The following is a 17,306-nucleotide window of genomic DNA, read 5'->3' on the forward strand; positions in this document are numbered from 1 at the left end:
TACGGCCAGCAGAAGAGAAAAGGGGAGGGAGGAATTCCACATTCGACGGGACTCTCTTTTGTGCGTCCCAAGATGATAGAAGATTAACCCGTCACTCAAAATTCACACAAAAGCAGCTTCGGGGTTAGTTGCGGTGGCCCGATCGCTGGCGTGCTTCGACCGCTTTGGTTGCTGGAACAGCTAGGGCATTCTGACGTCTTCCTCGCCGCAGCTTTGCTCATCCCGAGATAAACTACATCACAATTGCACTGGATGTGACGTGCTCTCAGCTGGCTGCTCTCCGAGCGCTTGCCAGTGTGGGCTGTTTATAACGAAAAATACAGCCATCAAGCTCAAAATACAAATGTGCAATTGTCATTTACGAGTATTGTGGATCATATTCAGCCTATTTCTGAACACGACGGGTATATTTCAACTGTCGTTGAAGTATTCTTTAAAAAAAAAAACAGCATTAATATCATACATTTCCTTCTCCGCTTCTGCAGGTGACAGCGGCTATGCCTTGGAACCTTGGCTCATCACCCCTGTCCCTGGATTCCACGCGACCTCCACCGCTTGCGGCTGGTTTAATAAGGCACATTCTTCGATAAGGTCCATTGTGGAGCGCTGCATTGGGCTGTTGAAAAGCAGATTCCAGTGTCTGCAAAGACACCGGACTCTGTATTATCATCCAACAACAGCCACCGTCATTATATCGTCTTGTGCAGTGCTCCACAATATGTGCCTTTCATCGAGGGAGGCAGAACCGGACCCTCACGAGCCAGGGTTGGAGTCTGGGCCGAGCTCGGAGGAGTCAGTGGCGGATGACCAGAGGCTAGCTCCTGCCCACCCTCGGGTCAGCCTCTCGGACAGGGGGAGGGCTCTGAGGCAGCGCCTTGTTGCCCAGTTCCGAACCCGCCACAGCCGTGCCTCCCTGGAGCCCCACGCAAGCCACGATGGCAGTCGCGCCCACCAGGGACACCACCAGTGCCAAGGAGTCCGTCGCCACAATGGAGGTCCCGCCCATCAGGGACACCATCGGCGACAGGGAGCCCCTCATCGTCCTCGCCACGGTGGCACTCCCGCACACCAGGGACGCCACCGGCGACAGCGCACCCCTCGTCGTCCTCACCTCGACTGACGCCCTTGCCACCAGAGAAGCCCCCCGTGGCAGTATGTGCCTCACGTGTTGCTCCACAGTCAAGGCCGTCCATAAGCTCCACAGTGTCAACTCCAATGCCTTGCGCAGTTCGTCGCACAACCACCGTGTTACCTTTACGGACATGTAGTACCGCCTCCGAAATGCTATTCGGTGCATCACGGTGATGTTGATAGAGCTTCTTTTAATTTGCAAGCAGGGTGCATAAAATGCCTGGAACAATAACAGAATGTTTTGTAGGTTATGTAGCTAGCCAACAGGGCATCTGGCTCGCCCTTGCAGGAAACGGATAACTCAATGAGGCTACTGGTGAGACCCGTTTTGCTTCTTTTACTGCAATATATTGTTCGTATTGGGTTTGGACATCGATTCATTTTCTCTACACTTCCATTGCCCTGTTCCATTCTACAATCTATTGTGGTTACCACAGGGCCAGGTGTATTACTCGATAATCGCATATTGGATTTGTGTCAGTTTGAATGTATAAAGAAGACAACAAGCAGTGTCTTTGAAAATGCTTTCTTTTTTTTACAACAATGCCGTAACATGAAAAATAAACATGTTCTAAAGTACAGGTTGCAATACTTTCTTTAAAATTGAGCATGGACTATTAAACACTGTATAAATTCTTTGTCATTTTCCATGATATATCACAGACATTATTTCACACTACACTTCACTTAATTCAGCACACTGCCATTTCGTGTGTGTTTTGTACGTCACACATGGAAGCATGACAGATTCCATAGTAGAGGAATGTTGAGATCAACAATGATATAAGAAAACAAACAAACAAAAAACACAGGGACACAGAAGAAGGAAACATGACAAAATGCACTCATAACTGGAGTTTATTGAAAATTTAACTTCAGTTGAGAGTGCACCTTGTCTTGTTTCCCTTCGGCTGCGTCCCTGCGTTTTTTTCGGCGCTTTTTCTGTTTGCAATTAACGAACTGGCCCAAATCTCCACTTTATTTCGATAAAAGAAAAATGGCAAACCCGGAGGCCGGTTTCAGGCGGGTGGCAAGTTGTGGCTAGAGTGCAGACCTCTTGGTTTCAAATAAAGAAAACCCGGGAGCGCCCAGGGCCGAGTCCTCGCCCACCAGCGCCAAAATACGTATGATGACCCCAGCGAGCGCACCCGGGCGCCTCCGCCCCCTGTTTGCCTGCGGGTAAAGGAAGTAATTCAATAGCTTGGTCTACACTATGAGTAAACTACGCAAATTACCTCGCCTGTTTCGCCAGCTCCGTAGCCCGCGCCCGCGCCTTCGACACCCGCATGGCCCAGTAGCGTTTCCAACCTCCCGGCTCCTTCCTTGGAGGCTTCCTTGGAGGCCCGAGGAAGTTGAGCCGGGAAGTTAGCTCGTTCCAGAGACGAACTTTGTCGTCTCTGGACAGCGCCGGGCTCAGCTTAGTTGCGCCGCGTACCAGAGAGGCCACATCTTCCTGTTTCTTGAGCAGTCATTAGCGCCAGTAATTTGAGCTAGGCGCTCATCCGCGTCCCGCATGTTGTTCGAGCCTTTTATGCTAGTTTACTCTATCTAATATTTTCTAGAACCGCTACAAGATCAGTTGTTTATTTCAGTAGAACACGTGTATTTTTTTAGTTTGACAAGTTTCTTTAGAATAGAGCCGATGTGAAGGTCGCCGCCGCAAAGGATTGGCTGCCATCGCTTGACTAAAAGCAGAAAATGCCTTTCCGGTTGCCAGAGAAACGGACGCTTGCGTAGGGACTATGTTCCAGATAGGTACCGCCGAGAAAACGTAGGTACGGCAGGGGGACAGCGTAGCTACTTCAGCTCTGCGGGGATTGGCTCTTGACGCCTCTCAAGTGAGTGACAGACGCCAATCTTGCAATTGTGTCACGGCGTCAAAGAGGGCGGTTTCGCGGTGCGCGCCGTTGCTTGATTACGCTCCTCCTGCCGGTACGTCACTTCTGTTTCTATTTGGAATACATTTTAGCGCTCAAATAACAGGGACAAAGAGGCGAGAAACAGACAGCACAGTGTGCTACTAACAACTGATTTTATTACGTGAAACGACACTTTTATACCATCCGAGTTTCTGATTTTGCTCCACCACTAGCCAACCCCGTGCCAGGCCGCGTCATTGAGGAACGCACGCTCCTTCTCCAGTAAATCAATTGAGGCCACGCTGACACATGCTGCACCACCCTTCTTAATCTCATCTGCCTCGACTATCTCCCTCACAGTTTTTTCCTTGTGCCGTGCCAGAATCTTGCTCTCGGGAAACAACGGCATACACTTGCAACTTTCACAATGATCAGACAGATGACCGTCCCGATAATTTCCTGCTTTAAGTTTGTGCTCCCTCAGCCTATCATTAACACACTTACCTGTCTGACCTATATACTTGTTTCCGCATGATAAGGGGATCTGATATACTACTCCCTCCGCACATTCAACGAAGGGATCCCTGTGTTTTACCGCGCAGCCAGAAGTTTCTCGAAAGTCCAACATAGGTCCCCAATATTGTGATATACCTCCGCCGGCGCCGCGCCTCGCGCCTTCTGTTGTGGTCGAGTGGTTAAAGCGCCGGTACTTGTCGTGGCGGCGTGAAAGTTCCGGGTTCAATTCGCGCTAGGGACTTCTTTTTTTTTTCTTTTGTATTTCGCGCGTGTCTTACTTTTTAACTGTGATCCTTTTTTGGAAATCATCCACTTGCACTACTGCGCCTTACACGTTTTTACTGTTAGTACTACCTGTTCAATCGAAACACAGGGAAGAAGAAAGAAAAGATCAACGCAAGTTAACGTGCTAATACAATCATTTCATAATGCTCATTAAAAGGAAACCAAGCTAACAGCATCAGTATTGCTTTCACACAAGCGGAGCCGACACAAGCATCCATTCGCCAGCATTTACAATTTTATCTGCTTTCAAATAACGCTCTTGCTACGATTCCTTTCAATAACAAGAGACGCCTATTTACGACTAATAAAAACTGCAGTTGTAGCAATTAAAAAAAATCCAAAAAACAAGCAAAAAAAAAAAAAAAGACTAGCAGTTATGGATACATTGATTGAGCGAAATCCTACAGGCATGGCAGCAGGTCAAACGTCTGAGAAAGTAGTAAAACCGAAATAAAAGAGATCATACTCTTACTTGCATGGAATGAGATAAAAATTATATTTATACTCTTTACATTTTGTCGTGGCAATCGTTTTGTAATATTAACACATTACTTGCTGAATTTTAGTTAGAATAGCAGACGAACACTTCCAAATTCAAAAAATGAATCAGGCGTCGACCATCGCAAACCCTCTCTCTACCCTATTGAAAATTCCATCAAGCTACGTAATTTGGGACACTGACTGCCAGTCAGCAGCGTTGGTGGAACGTGATGGACCATCAGACGTCATCTGATGGTCCATCAGATGACGTCTGACTGCCACTGCCAAGGGAATTTCATCAACAAGGGCAGCATTTATATAAGAGTAAAGCTATACGCACTCATAAATATCGCCAAATGCCTCGATAAAACAAAATGTTCGAGAAAAAAAAAAAAAAGCAGCACCACCGCGCATCGAACCCGCGACCACATGCGTACAAATCGGACACCTTAATCGCTATGCTACGCCACCGTTAGAGAAACTCGATTTGACTATTCGTTTTATACGAAATGCTTTGGCTGCAAATGCAGTTAAGCCGTCAGCATGTTATGCAAAGCACTCGTACATCACTCGCCGTACTTCAGTTCTACTCACCTGCCATGTAGACTACTTTCGCGTCGTAGAACGATCCTTTTGTTCGCGCATCACCGGCCCAGTACACCTGGTACACCCTGTCGTCTTCAACTACACCGCTAAAGTCCCTTACATCGTCGGAACTCACAACAGGCTGGGTCTTGTCGAGTAGAAATTCTACTAAAACATAAGACATTGTAGAGCCCGGGCAGGATCGACAGGTTGGAGCGAGCGGGCAAACAAAACGAGTCGAGAGCGATCGTTCATGAAAGCTCGGCGAAGCCTCTATGGGCGAAGCGAAGTGCGAAGTGTCGTGTTCGGCGCTTCGGCGGGCTTCTGATCAAGGTTGTCAGTCGGTTGCGTGTCATATCTCTAACGTCAGCGGTTTTATGGGCTCACGTCCCAAAATCGTTTTCTCGTGCATAGATTACTTTTCGTATTCATAGATTTGACGAAATAGTGGTATCCGAACGAACTTTACGTCCTTTGACCGTACGTCTGTCTGCACGTCAATGCTTTCTGACGTACAGTCAGAGACAATCGATGTACAGTCAGAATCACCACCAAGACATCCTGATGGCATTTCGCGGCGGCCGACTGCCACCAGGAAACCATCAGAAAGCCAACAAGCGGGGTCTGACTGGAGTTTTACTGTCGGTCAGAGTAACTTGTTGGCCAATCAGACATGCTTGACGTACAGTCAGGCACAGTCAGCGGTCCACTAGAAAACATTGACTGCCAAACAGGGTTACATTGATGGATTTTTCCTTCGGGTAATGCAAACACCTAAAATGACTTGGGATCAAGCAATGGAATTAATTATAATTAATTCCATTTGTTGATACAAAGTCATTTTAGGTGTTTGCATGAGAGAGAGGGTTTGCGATGGTCGACGCCTGATTCATTTTTGCATTTGGTCGTGATCGTCTGCTATTCTAACTAAAATTCAACAAGTAATGTGTTAATATTACAAAACGATTGCCACAACAAAATCCCGAAGGAAAAATCCATGAATGTAACGCTGTTTGGCAGTCAATGTTTTCTAGTGGACCGCTGACTGTGCCTGACTGTACGTGAAGCATGTCTGATTGGCCAACAAGTTACTCTGACCGACAGTCAAACTCCAGTCAGACCGCGCTTGTCGGCTTTCTGATGGTTTCCTGGTGGCAGTCGGCCGCCGCGAAATGCCCTCAGGATGTCATGGTGGTGATTCTGACTGTACATCGATTGTCTCCAGGGGGGGGGGGGGGGGGGGGGGGGGAAGGTGCCGCCGCTTCCAATGCACCCTCCTCAGAATTTACGGCGCTCCGTGGGGGCCGCCATGTTAAAACTTGAGACCAGTGTTGCTGCATCTGTAGGTCGTCTTTAAGTTAGAGCTGACGGAGAAAATCTGGCAACGGCTCAACGCCTATGTACGCTGGAAGCTAGAGCCGGTTTGCTTTCGTTGTTTTTGTTTGGTCGGAGAAAATTAGCAACAACGCATGTTCAAGTTTCAACATGGCGCCGGTATTGCTTCGGCGCTTCGGTATGACCACGTTTGACGCGGTTTGCCAGCACATGTAGGGAAGACGTGACCGGAGAAGTGCCCCTGTGATGGTCCCGGAAGACGGAAAGTATCATTCATAATCGTCGTGCGTGCCTCGAAAGCGAAGGGAGTCGCAGAGTCCACGAGTGCGCAACCAGAAGCCAAGGTTCACGACAGCGCTCCGTTGCCTTCGGCGATATTGTTCTGTTTGGTGCATAGAGATACGTTTGGTGCAACACGGCGATGCGACAAAGAGTTGAAACGTTCGTGGTGTGTCGTGCGGTGCTTGGAGGTAGAATCCCATACTAACACGAAGCGCAAATTGGTTATTGTAGCGTTGAAATTCAACGGGTTCAGTTCCGTCGTCGTCAGCTGATCCGGTCCAACTGGTCCGGGAGGACGCAGCGAGCGCTTTTAAAAGTAAATCTTCCTTCGTTCCGTTTCAAAATGTGGAAGATTCTCGACGCATACTTTGAGTAAAAAGCTGCGGGCGTTTTCAACAAAATTACGTCGTTTTAATTGAACAATGGACTACGGATTCTTGACCTAGACATGCCGTTTTTATGCTTCGTGTTGTTGGCGTTTGTACAGCGACGCACACCGCCCGAGTAGATGATTCGGTCCTGCAAACGACCGGTGATACAGAATTTCAGAGAAACATAAGTCACCACTGATATTTTCTTGTAAATCTCGTGTGAATATGTTGCGCTCGTCATGCGGTGTGAATAAATTAGGGCAACGTTTCCTGCCTGCCTACGGATGCATGAACTGAGACCATTTTTTACGTAGTGAACATAGCGTTTTTTCTTTATTTTGGAAAGAGGATTTGGTGAATTTATTATGGTACAATCACTTGAGAGTTCAGAAATTGGAGAGAGCGAGCATGCTTTCCCAACTTTGTCACTTTTCTCTCTGGCATTGCCCCTAGTTTCAAGTTGCAGTTTCACTACACATACCTACTAGCCGGTACAAACTGCTCTAAAGCAGGTAAAAGACTGGTAAGTCAGGGCGGTGCGGACTCCGTGTTTCGCGCTTTTCGCAAGGTTACTGGGTAAGTGCTTTTGCGAGGTATGCGGAATACGCAAACGATTTTGTTATGCCCGTCGGTTGCGTCTCTCCAGCAAAACGAATAAGATGATCTACAAAGGCGCAATCACAAGCTAATATTTACGATAACAGTGCATTTGATTCGGTGGTACGTGTAATTGTATTTTACCCTGCTTTCTGCAACAGCGTGCCATGACGAAGAGCTGGAACGTTCACGGTTTGTGCTGGGCTATCGGTTGACCCAGGGGCGGATCCAGAACCCCGTTGTTTTTTTTTTCTTTTGTTTTTTTTTTTTTTTTTGGGGGGGGGGGGGGGGGGGCGAAGGGGGGAGGGGAAATCTAAACTTTAAAGCAAGATAAACAGGACTCCGGTTGCGCCTTTTGTTTTAACCGCCGCAGAACCACACTGCGCCGACGGCCCCTAGATGTGCTCCGCTGCGCCGACTTTTGGTTCTAACTTCTAAGCCGTGCTTTGAAACCGCCGCCGCGGACTTCAATCTAAACGACGGAGTGGTTCTCTAAGTGTGTGCGCCTGCTAGGGTGCGGCCTACGCTATTTCGAACCCACGTCCTTGAGTACCGAGCTTCCTACCACGTGGCAGGACGGGAGTTGGTTTTATTTCGGGGGATCCACCAATGTCAAATCGCCCTCCAAGAAGGGGGCAGGGGGGGGGTGGTGGTGGAGTCGACTTTTTGGCGGTTAGGCGGCCGCCCCCGTCGCCTCCCGCCTCCCCCTTGGGTCTGCCCCTGGATTGACAAAAGCCCGCGTCGCCCGCATCGTGAGTGCACTTGGGCTGTGTTAGTGGCTCTAGCCTGTTGATGCTCAAGCCTTTAATGCGCGGCTTGCCGTCAGCTGATCCGGCTGCTCGACGGTGAGGAAGCGGCGAAAGTGACCTCTGAAGCAAATCTAAATCCTTGTTCATCCAGTTATCCGGTGTCAAAGTGTGGAAGGGGTTCAAAGTGTACTGAGGGCGGGAACTACGATCGTTTTGCCTTGCTTTCGTAACCGAAACCAGAACAGCGAGATAACTGCCTTGCGTACTCCAAAATGATGGAAGCAATAAGTTGCCAAAACCTGTTTTTAGGGTTTCAAGCCGAGTAAACAAGACAAATATAATTAAACTTCGTTGTCTGTATGCAGGAGGACTTATATAACACAACAATACATTCTCTTTCCAAAGCGGAAAAGAAAGTAAAACTTAGTCCGCCGTATATGGCAGGAACTTCTTCACTGCAAAACCTATGCTGGCAACGTAAGCGGTTTTAATATGACAGCCTCCGCTTTGCGCCGCGTTCCCTTTCCCTCCTCCCCCCCCCCCCCCTGACGTCTCTGACTGTACGTCAGAAAGCTTTGACGTGCAGACAGACGTACGGTCAAAGGACGTAAACTTCGTTCGGATACCACTATTTCGTCAAATCTCTGAATACGAAAAGTAATCTATGCACGAGAAAACGATTTCGGGACGTGAGCCCATAAAACCGCTGACATTAGAGATGTGACACGCAACCGACCGACAACCTTGATCCGAAGCCCGCCGAAGCGCCGAACACAACACTTCGCACTTCGCGACTTCGCTTCGCCCATAGAGGCTTCGCCGAGCTTTCATGAACGATCGCTCTCGACTCGTTTTGTTTGCCCGCTTGCTCCAACCTGTCGATCCTGCCCGGGCTCTACAATGTCTTATGTTTTAGTAGAACTTCTACTCGACAAGACCCAGCCTGTTGTGAGTTCCGACGATGTAAGGGACTTTAGCGGTGTAGTTGAAGACGACAATGTGTACCAGGTCTACTGGGCCGATGACGCGCGAACAAAAGGATCGTTTTACGACGCGAAAGTACTCTACATGGCAGGTGAGTAGAACTGAAGTACTGCGAGTGATGTACGAGTGCTTTGCATAACATGCTGTCGGCTTAACTGCATTTGCAGCCGAAGCATCTCGTATAAAACGAATAGTTAAATCAAGTTTCTGTAGCGGTGGCGTAGCATAACGGTTAAGGTGTCCGATTCGTACGCAAGCGGTCGCGGGTTCGATCGGCGGTCGTGCTACATTTTTTTTTTTCTCGAAAATATTGTTTTATCGAGGCATTTGGCGATATTTATGAGTGCGTATAGCTTTACTCTTATATAAATGCTGCCCTTGTTGATGAAATTCCCTTGGCAGTGGCAGTCAGACGTCATCTGATGGACCATCAGATGACGTCTGATGGTCCATCACGTTACACCAAGGCTGCTGACTGGCAGTCAGTGTCCCAAATTACGTAGCTTGATGGAATTTTCAATAGGGATGTAAAGCGTATAAATATACTTTTTATCTCATTCCATGCAAGTAAGAGTATGATCTCTTTTATTTCGGTTTTACTACTTTCTCAGACGTTTGACCTGCTGCCTTGCCTGTAGGATTTCGCTAAATCAATGTATCCACTACTGCTAGTCTTTTTTTTTTGCTTGTTTTTTGGACTTTTTTATTTGCTAACCTCGCAGTTTTTATTAGTCCTAAAAAGGCGTCTCTTGTTACTGAAAGGAATCGTAGCAAGAGCGTTATTTAAAAACAGATAAAATTGCAAATGCATGGGGAAGGATGCTTGTTTCGCCTCCGTTTGTGTGAAAGCCATACCGATGCTGTTACCTTGGTTTCCTTTTAATGAACATAATGAAATGATTGTATTAGCGCGTTAACTTGCGTTGATCTTTTTTTTTTCTTCTTCCCTGTGTTTCGATTGGACAGGTGGGACTAACAGTAAAAGCGTGTAAGGCGCAGTAGAGCAAGTGGATGACTTCCAAAAAAGGATCACAGTTAAAAAGTAAGTCACGCGCAAAATACAAAAAAAAAGAAAAAAAAGAAGTCCTTAGCGCGATTTGAACCCGGAACTTTCACGCCGCGACCACAAGTACCGGCGCTTTAACCTCTCGATCACTACAAAAGGTTTTTTTTTCGAAAAGGTTTATGTACATGATTATATACACTTTGACACTATTGTACAATATATACATAAATTGTTCACAGAACTGGTGACACATGTCACACACTCTACACTCAAGATGTTAGGGCGCATTATTTTTCAAGTTAGTTATTTTTCATTGACACCGATTCCAGTTCGCCTCAACTAAAACTTAACTTTTCTTATAAAAATGTTTTGCTATTATATAAGCTAGGTGTTTTGAATATAACCTAAATGATGTCAGGTGAACGACTGAGGCTTTGTACAACATCTTTCCATTCATCATGTCCTTCATAATTTTCGAGCATGCTTTGGCCTACGAATATGGCTATGTTTTTGAAGTTTACCCAAAAAGGTTTGGCCACACCCCCATCCGTATCCACTTTTCGAGTTTTCCATAGGCTATATAAACCTAACACGACGAGTGCGTCAAGAACTGAATCCAGCTGGCTTCCAAAATGCAAGTAACGAAGAATGCACTCTTCAACTTCAAAGTCCTTTTTCAATGTCCGCTTGAAGACGTCCCAGAAAAATACAGCATCAACGCACAGTACAAAAGCATGAGTGAATGTCTCAGTTGTCTTGCACAGTCTACAGTCCGTGCTCCAAAATACGTCAAACCCACGGGATTCGCGCCATTCCCTCACAGGTATCGTTCGAGAATGAAAGCGGAAAAAGAACGTCTTGCACTTAGGTGGTATTGGCATACGTTTAACCCGTTTCAGGACATCCTGCTTACAATTGGGAGGAGCCGCAAACACACTTAAGCGATACAATGGTTCAGAAAATAAAGAATTGGTGAGAGATGTAACTAAGTTCTTTTTGGTGCATGACTCTAAATAGGCACTAGAGAATCGTGCATTCAAGAAATCAATAGGTTCGGCAACTTCTTTATAGAAACCACGTAAAGTGATTGTATCGCCCGAAAGCTTTTCGTCTACTCTGGATACTATGTACCTCGCCAAGAAAAACTCTTTGCATCTTTCTAGAAACGGGTGCTGCAAGGTTCTAAAAAATTTCCATCTCGCGATAAGTTGCCTCACAAAGATATGGCCAAGGCCGAGGCCGCCATCTTCAGTTCGTCGAAAAAGGTTAGATCTCCTCATTGGCTCATATGACGAATTCCAAATAAATGTCGCAAAAATTCTGTTGAATTCATTAACGGTAACTCTGGAACAATGCATGACTTGGAGCAGGTATGTGAACTTAGAAAAAAGGAAAATATTACAGACAGTGGCTTTCCCAAATATAGAAATGTACCTTAGATTCCACATGTGAGCAGCTGACTTAACGTTAGTTCTTACAGTGTCCCACATGGACCTGGGGTTGTCCATAGCGCTCAGTGGAACGCCTAAGAGTTTCGGTTTGTTCGTTGACCATCGGATGTCCTCGTATATGGTTGGCGTTGTTCCCCACGACCCGCACCAAGATCCACTGCTTTCCTCCTTATTCACGGAGGCACCGGACAGAGAGCAGTAGCCTGCAACACGTGACATTGCTGTAGCGATGCTTGGCTTGTCGGAGCAAATGAGGACCAAGTCGTCTGCATACGCCAGGAGCTTTACTTCACAGGCATGAAGACGAAAACCTTGTACGTTAGTATCGTTGATGACATCCCTGCAAAGAGGTTCTAGGTAAACATTGAATAGTAGCGGTGACATTGGGCAGCCTTGGCGTACCGATCGTTTCACCATGATGGATGTAGAAAGAGATCCGTTGATGAGTAGCTTCGTTCATATGTCCTTGTAACATAACTTAATGCCGTTTTCAAGGATGTCGCCGATGTTTACGTGCTTCTAAAGGGCAAATAGGAAAGAATGGTCCACCTTATCGAAAGCTTTCGTCATGTCCAATTGTAATATAGCAGCTGATTCATGCGTACGCTGGCAAATCTCTAATATTGATCGAACGATATGGAGATTGGTCTGTATATTTCTGCCTTTGATAGAGCACGTTTGGTGATCTCCAACGATTTGACTTATCACAGTCTGGAGTCTAGCCGCTATCATTCGAGCTAGTATCTTATAATCGCTGTTGAGGAGGCTGATTGGTCTATAGCCTTCAACCTGTTGTAACTTCTCAGGGTCTTTTGACTTCGGAATGAGTATGGTGTGAGCCTTACGAAACGATAGTGGCAGTGTACCTTCTGTATAAGAGTCTTTGATCACGTGACATAGAATAGGGGCTAGTTTTTCTTTCCATTTCTTGTAAAAACTTTCAGGTAGACCATCCGGTCCGGGAGCTTTACGGCTTTTCATTTCGGTGATATTTTGTATAATATCCAGTGCATCGAAAGGGGCGTTCAATTTTTCCGTTGTTTCTTTTTGTAATGATAGTAATCTTGTTATTATTTCACGCAGTCGGGCAGCAGGGACATTGGTACTCGATGCAAAGATGTCAGCGTAGTGAGACACAAATGCCTGCTCAATGTCGTTGTCCGCTGTCAACTCTCGGCCATTTTTCCGTATTAGTGGCACCAGCTTTTTCTTCACGTATTCACGTTCAGCATAAAGATATCTTTTTGTAGGCTTTTCACCCTCAATTAGTTGCAGGGTGCATCTCCTCACAGCAGCTCCCTCATATCGTTTCTTGTCGTGTTCTTCGATTTGTGCCTGTATATTTTTTATTTCTTCCTTATACAGCACCGGTTTTTGGCTTTCGAGATTGTATAGGTACAAGAGGTCTTTGTTAAGGCGTTTCTCTTCTATTTTTTTCGTAATACCTTTTTATTGAAGATATCTCGATTGCGAGTTCTTGTATTTTTAGCTTAAACAGTTCCCACTTTTTGGCACCACCCAGTTTTAACTTGTCCGAGGTCATCAATTAAACGTTCTAGTCCAGTCTTAAAGTCATCGTTTTCGAGCAGGCTTTCGTTCATTTTCCAGCATTCCCATGACTGTAGCTTTTTTTTCGTTTGCTTGCGACTAGGCCCTACGCTGACAGTGACCATACAATGGTCTGTAAAGAATGCAGGCATCACGTTGTAGTCACAAAGCCTACTGCCATAGAAGAGACAGATACGTATATACGGTCCAAACGAGCATGAGACGATCCTTGAAAATGCGTGTATTGAAGAACGTTCGTTGTAGTAGATGCATCGACCAAGTCACAATCTTAGACGAGGGCCCGAAGGATGTCTACCCTGGAATCAGCGAATTTCGTGCTTGGAACTTTGTCCTTTGCATGCAATACACAATTGAAATCACCAAGGACAATAACGTCGAATCTAGTGTCTGCATGTATCCTTACTTGGTTGAACAAGCTCTCCCTTTGTATGGTGTTGTTGTACGCATAAACAACGACTATGCGCCAGGGGTTACCTTGTATAAGGACATTAGCTACGAGGAGCCTACCTGCGTCCATTCCTTCAAGCAAACTGCACATACGGTACTGCAAACTTCTTTTCAACAACAGGGCGCATCCAGCAGAATAGTCTCTTGCTTGGCAGTGGTATATGTCGTACAAGTTAGTCCAGGCCGTGTTTGCTGAAAGCAAAGCCGTGTCTCCTGACACTTTGGTTTCTTGTAATGCGACTATATCACAATTGTGAGGTTCCAAAAAACGAAGGAGTTGGTATTGTTTTTTTCGTGAATTAATACCTCGGACGCTAAGGGTACATATAGTGAAATCGCTACTCTGAGTGGTGCCAAAGCTGACTGTGGTCATTTAAACGTTAGGGCCGCATCGGGCTTGGCTTGTTTTCTGTCTATCCTTGAACTTTGACCTTCCTCGTTGTTCTTGGAGGTCGGGACTTCGCTGCTGTTCATCTCTCACAGTGATGTGGTCTTTGGAACAGCAGGGTTTCGCTGTGGGGTAGGTTTCAGTTTTCTTCACCTTCGCTTTCTTGCGCAGCCTCTCTTCTTTATCCTCAGCCGTTGTAGGTGAAGTCCTCTGGGCGGGAGACTTTTCTGGTTCTTTAACGTTTGTAGGTGGAGTGTCCCCTTGGGAACCTTGCATTTCTGCGTCGTCCAAACTGGGCGTCGGTCCACTCTCCTGATGTTCTGGAGACTTCAAAATTGTTTGGTCGACAGAGCCCTTGGGATCCTGGGAATCTTCTGGTTGTTCTTGATCTTTGGGGAACATTTCCTCGACGTCCATGATGTGTTCGCTTACATCAACGCTAGGTGAAGCATTACCCTGAAGCTTTGAGGCGTAGGTCACGACACATTCCTCAATGGAATGGCCGAACCGCCAGCACTGAGTGCAACGTAGGGTAGACCAGTGCCTACGGATGTGGCCTACTGCTTTGCAGCGTAGGCAGACGGGAGGTCGACCGGGAATGACCACCAGAGTATTCACTCCATATATGTTGAGCATGTGGGGTACCCTGTCAAGAGAGAGGTGGTCCTTAAGGACAAGACTCACAACCCGTGTCAAGGTGGCTGTTTTCTCAAAATCAGAAAATCTCCACTTCTTGGATGAAGAAAGAATAAACAATTAAAAGAGGGACAACACAACTACATCTACAACTACATGAAAGATGTAGTTGTGTTGTCCCTGTTTTAATTGTTTATTCTTTCTTCATCCATGACTTAAACCAACACGCTCTTCTACTAAGCGTCTCCACTTCTCTCTTGTCATTTCCTTTACCGTTCCAAACGGCTCTAGGACCTTCTTAACCTCACTGTCCGGTAGTTGGGGTGGTAACCATGGAAGTTTAAGTTTGATCTCGTCCTTTGTGGGATCGATCACGCGCACCTTTTTTGCTTGATTACGAGCTCTTCACACGCTTTGATTTTGCACTTGGCTGCTCCGTTGGCGAAGACTGCCATCCATACATGGCTCATCTGGTAGGGGCCTAGTGCGATCAGATCTTCACGCTCAATTATGGAAAAGAGCTTCTTTGAAGTCTGTCGGCTTGTATGGTCTTCCGGTGATATCCGCGTGCAACAAGAGCGAGTTGGAAACCAGCATACCTGTCGGTAGACGTGGAAGAATTATCCTGTAGTCCTTGTACACCTTGGAGTTTTCATCTTCATGAACAATAACCCGGTCACCAATGACCGTCATACTACTCTCCTTCGAGCTCATCTTACTTGAAAAATCGCTGCCTTCTCCGCAGCGTTTTCCAGGGCCACAAGGGCCCTAGCAAGAAGTTAAAATTTTCAGACAGTCAGAATAGAGCGTCCACTTATGGTCACTTCTTTTTCCTCCATCCCCACAACAGAAGGCGCGAGGCGCGGCGCCGGCGGAGACATATCACAATACTGCTACCGCTTTTATCTCGTATGTTTTTTATTTTTTTTATTTTGGCTCCTATTTGCCCTCCCTGGCCCGAACTTTACCTGCCGCGCCTACAGTCGAAATGAGCGGTCAATTAGACTCCAGTTGAAAGTCCCTGCAATCAGTTTCTGCGAGCGAAATTAGGCTTTTGTGCTTGAAGCGATGCGGATCTCTCCGCCATTAGGCAGGCACGCTAGGTACTTCATTGTCGCCATGGAGCTGGTCACGTGATGTGAAAATCGCTCCTGGCCGCAGCCGCGTCCGCGGCCGCAAAGTGAGCAAACCGGCCCTGGGGTCGATAACGTGCATCACGCAGTAGTGATACAAGACGGCACACCGGTACGATTGTCATCCAAATCAAAACGGGCCGGGTGGGGATTGAACCCAAGATCCCTGGGTTTTGCGACGCGAGCTTTCGCCTCACGTGCTCCGAGCTGGTGGGCTCAGTGTGCTCTAGCGCACTCTGCCACCGATCCTTTTTTCTTTCTTCATTGCACTGGGCCATCCAGCGATCCCCCTTTATTTGTCTGGACCAGATGGTCTGGACTAACGTCCTTCGATGTGTCTGCGTTTGTCTTGCAAGTAGATTCAAATGCGTTAGTGCACGAGGTCCGGAGCGGCCGTCGGAAGCAGATGTCGTTGCAGCACTGAAATGAACGGCCCTTGGAGGCAAATGGCAGCGGAGCACCCGCTTCTGGCACGTGTCAATTGCGCCGCGCGTTTCCAGAACAATGGTTGGCGGTACTTCTAAGCGGGAATTTGATCAAAGGAATTTAGTCTGCACTTCACGGCAACGCCTTCAACTTCTGGAATTTACGAGGATAGCTCGAGTGCAACATGGCTTTGCGTATTTGAGTGGTTCTTTTTCGCTGACAGGCAGACGTAAAGTGTTCTTTCTCTCCTTAACCGTTGCCAATGTTGACAGCTGCTGTGCACTTGGCGCTCGGTTGTGGACGAGTAGTAGAGCCGCGCCACTTGCTCGGACAGAGAACTCCTTGGTACAGTTCATGGGTAGGAAACGGTTGCTTCTTGTTGCTATTGACTCGCCGCGCAGTAGTGTTGACCTCGCCACTAAATGAGCTATACTTAGAGTCGGCACTCTGTTACCAATATCGTTGTGAGCGGGGCCATCTTGGTGCTTGTACAGAGCAGACTAGGGTGCCTCAATGACGTTCTGTTTAGAGGGATGCCACCCTTTGTAATACCCGATGCCGGCAGCACGCGCTCACGGGGAAAATACAATGAAATTGACAAAACAAAATGTCGCTATAGCACAGTCAGCGCCACAGACGCGTGCTGGGACACGCTCTTTCACACGCTTCTGAACAAAAATAAATGTAAAAGTGGAAACAAAATGGCCAGATGTCTCCACCCTAAGCAAAGCGCACATGAAGGCACCCTATAACAGACACAACTGTCGATCGTCATGATTCACAAGTGCGGATTCCTCAGCATTCGATTCGGTGTTAGCAAGCTCATGCAATATTGCTTTGCTCTGTCGCAAAGTGTTTAATTATTTCTGGAGGACATAAAGGAGTTTCCTGTGATTTTAGATAAATTTTCAGACAACTGGCAACCATGACTTTATTCCACAATATGGACGAGCGTTTTTACTCTGAAGCGTAGGTTGTTTAGTGGCAGTAGGGAGGATCATGGCGGAACAGCGCAGCTAGCGCTGAGCTACAGATTTCAGACCGGCATGTTCTTCCTAGTGCAACTAAATAAGTGG

At 46.9% G+C, this 17,306-nt stretch overlaps 1 pseudogene; it reads right to left on the reverse strand.

Moving 5' to 3' along the window:
- Positions 1-14,020: 14,020 nt before the first annotated feature.
- On the reverse strand, positions 14,021-15,364 carry LOC120841801 (annotated as a pseudogene).
- Positions 15,365-17,306: the final 1,942 nt, after the last annotated feature.

This window comes from Ixodes scapularis, unplaced genomic scaffold (assembly GCF_016920785.2).
Source record: "Ixodes scapularis isolate PalLabHiFi unplaced genomic scaffold, ASM1692078v2 PGA_scaffold28__5_contigs__length_5199819, whole genome shotgun sequence".
Lineage (NCBI taxonomy): Eukaryota > Metazoa > Arthropoda > Arachnida > Ixodida > Ixodidae > Ixodes > Ixodes scapularis.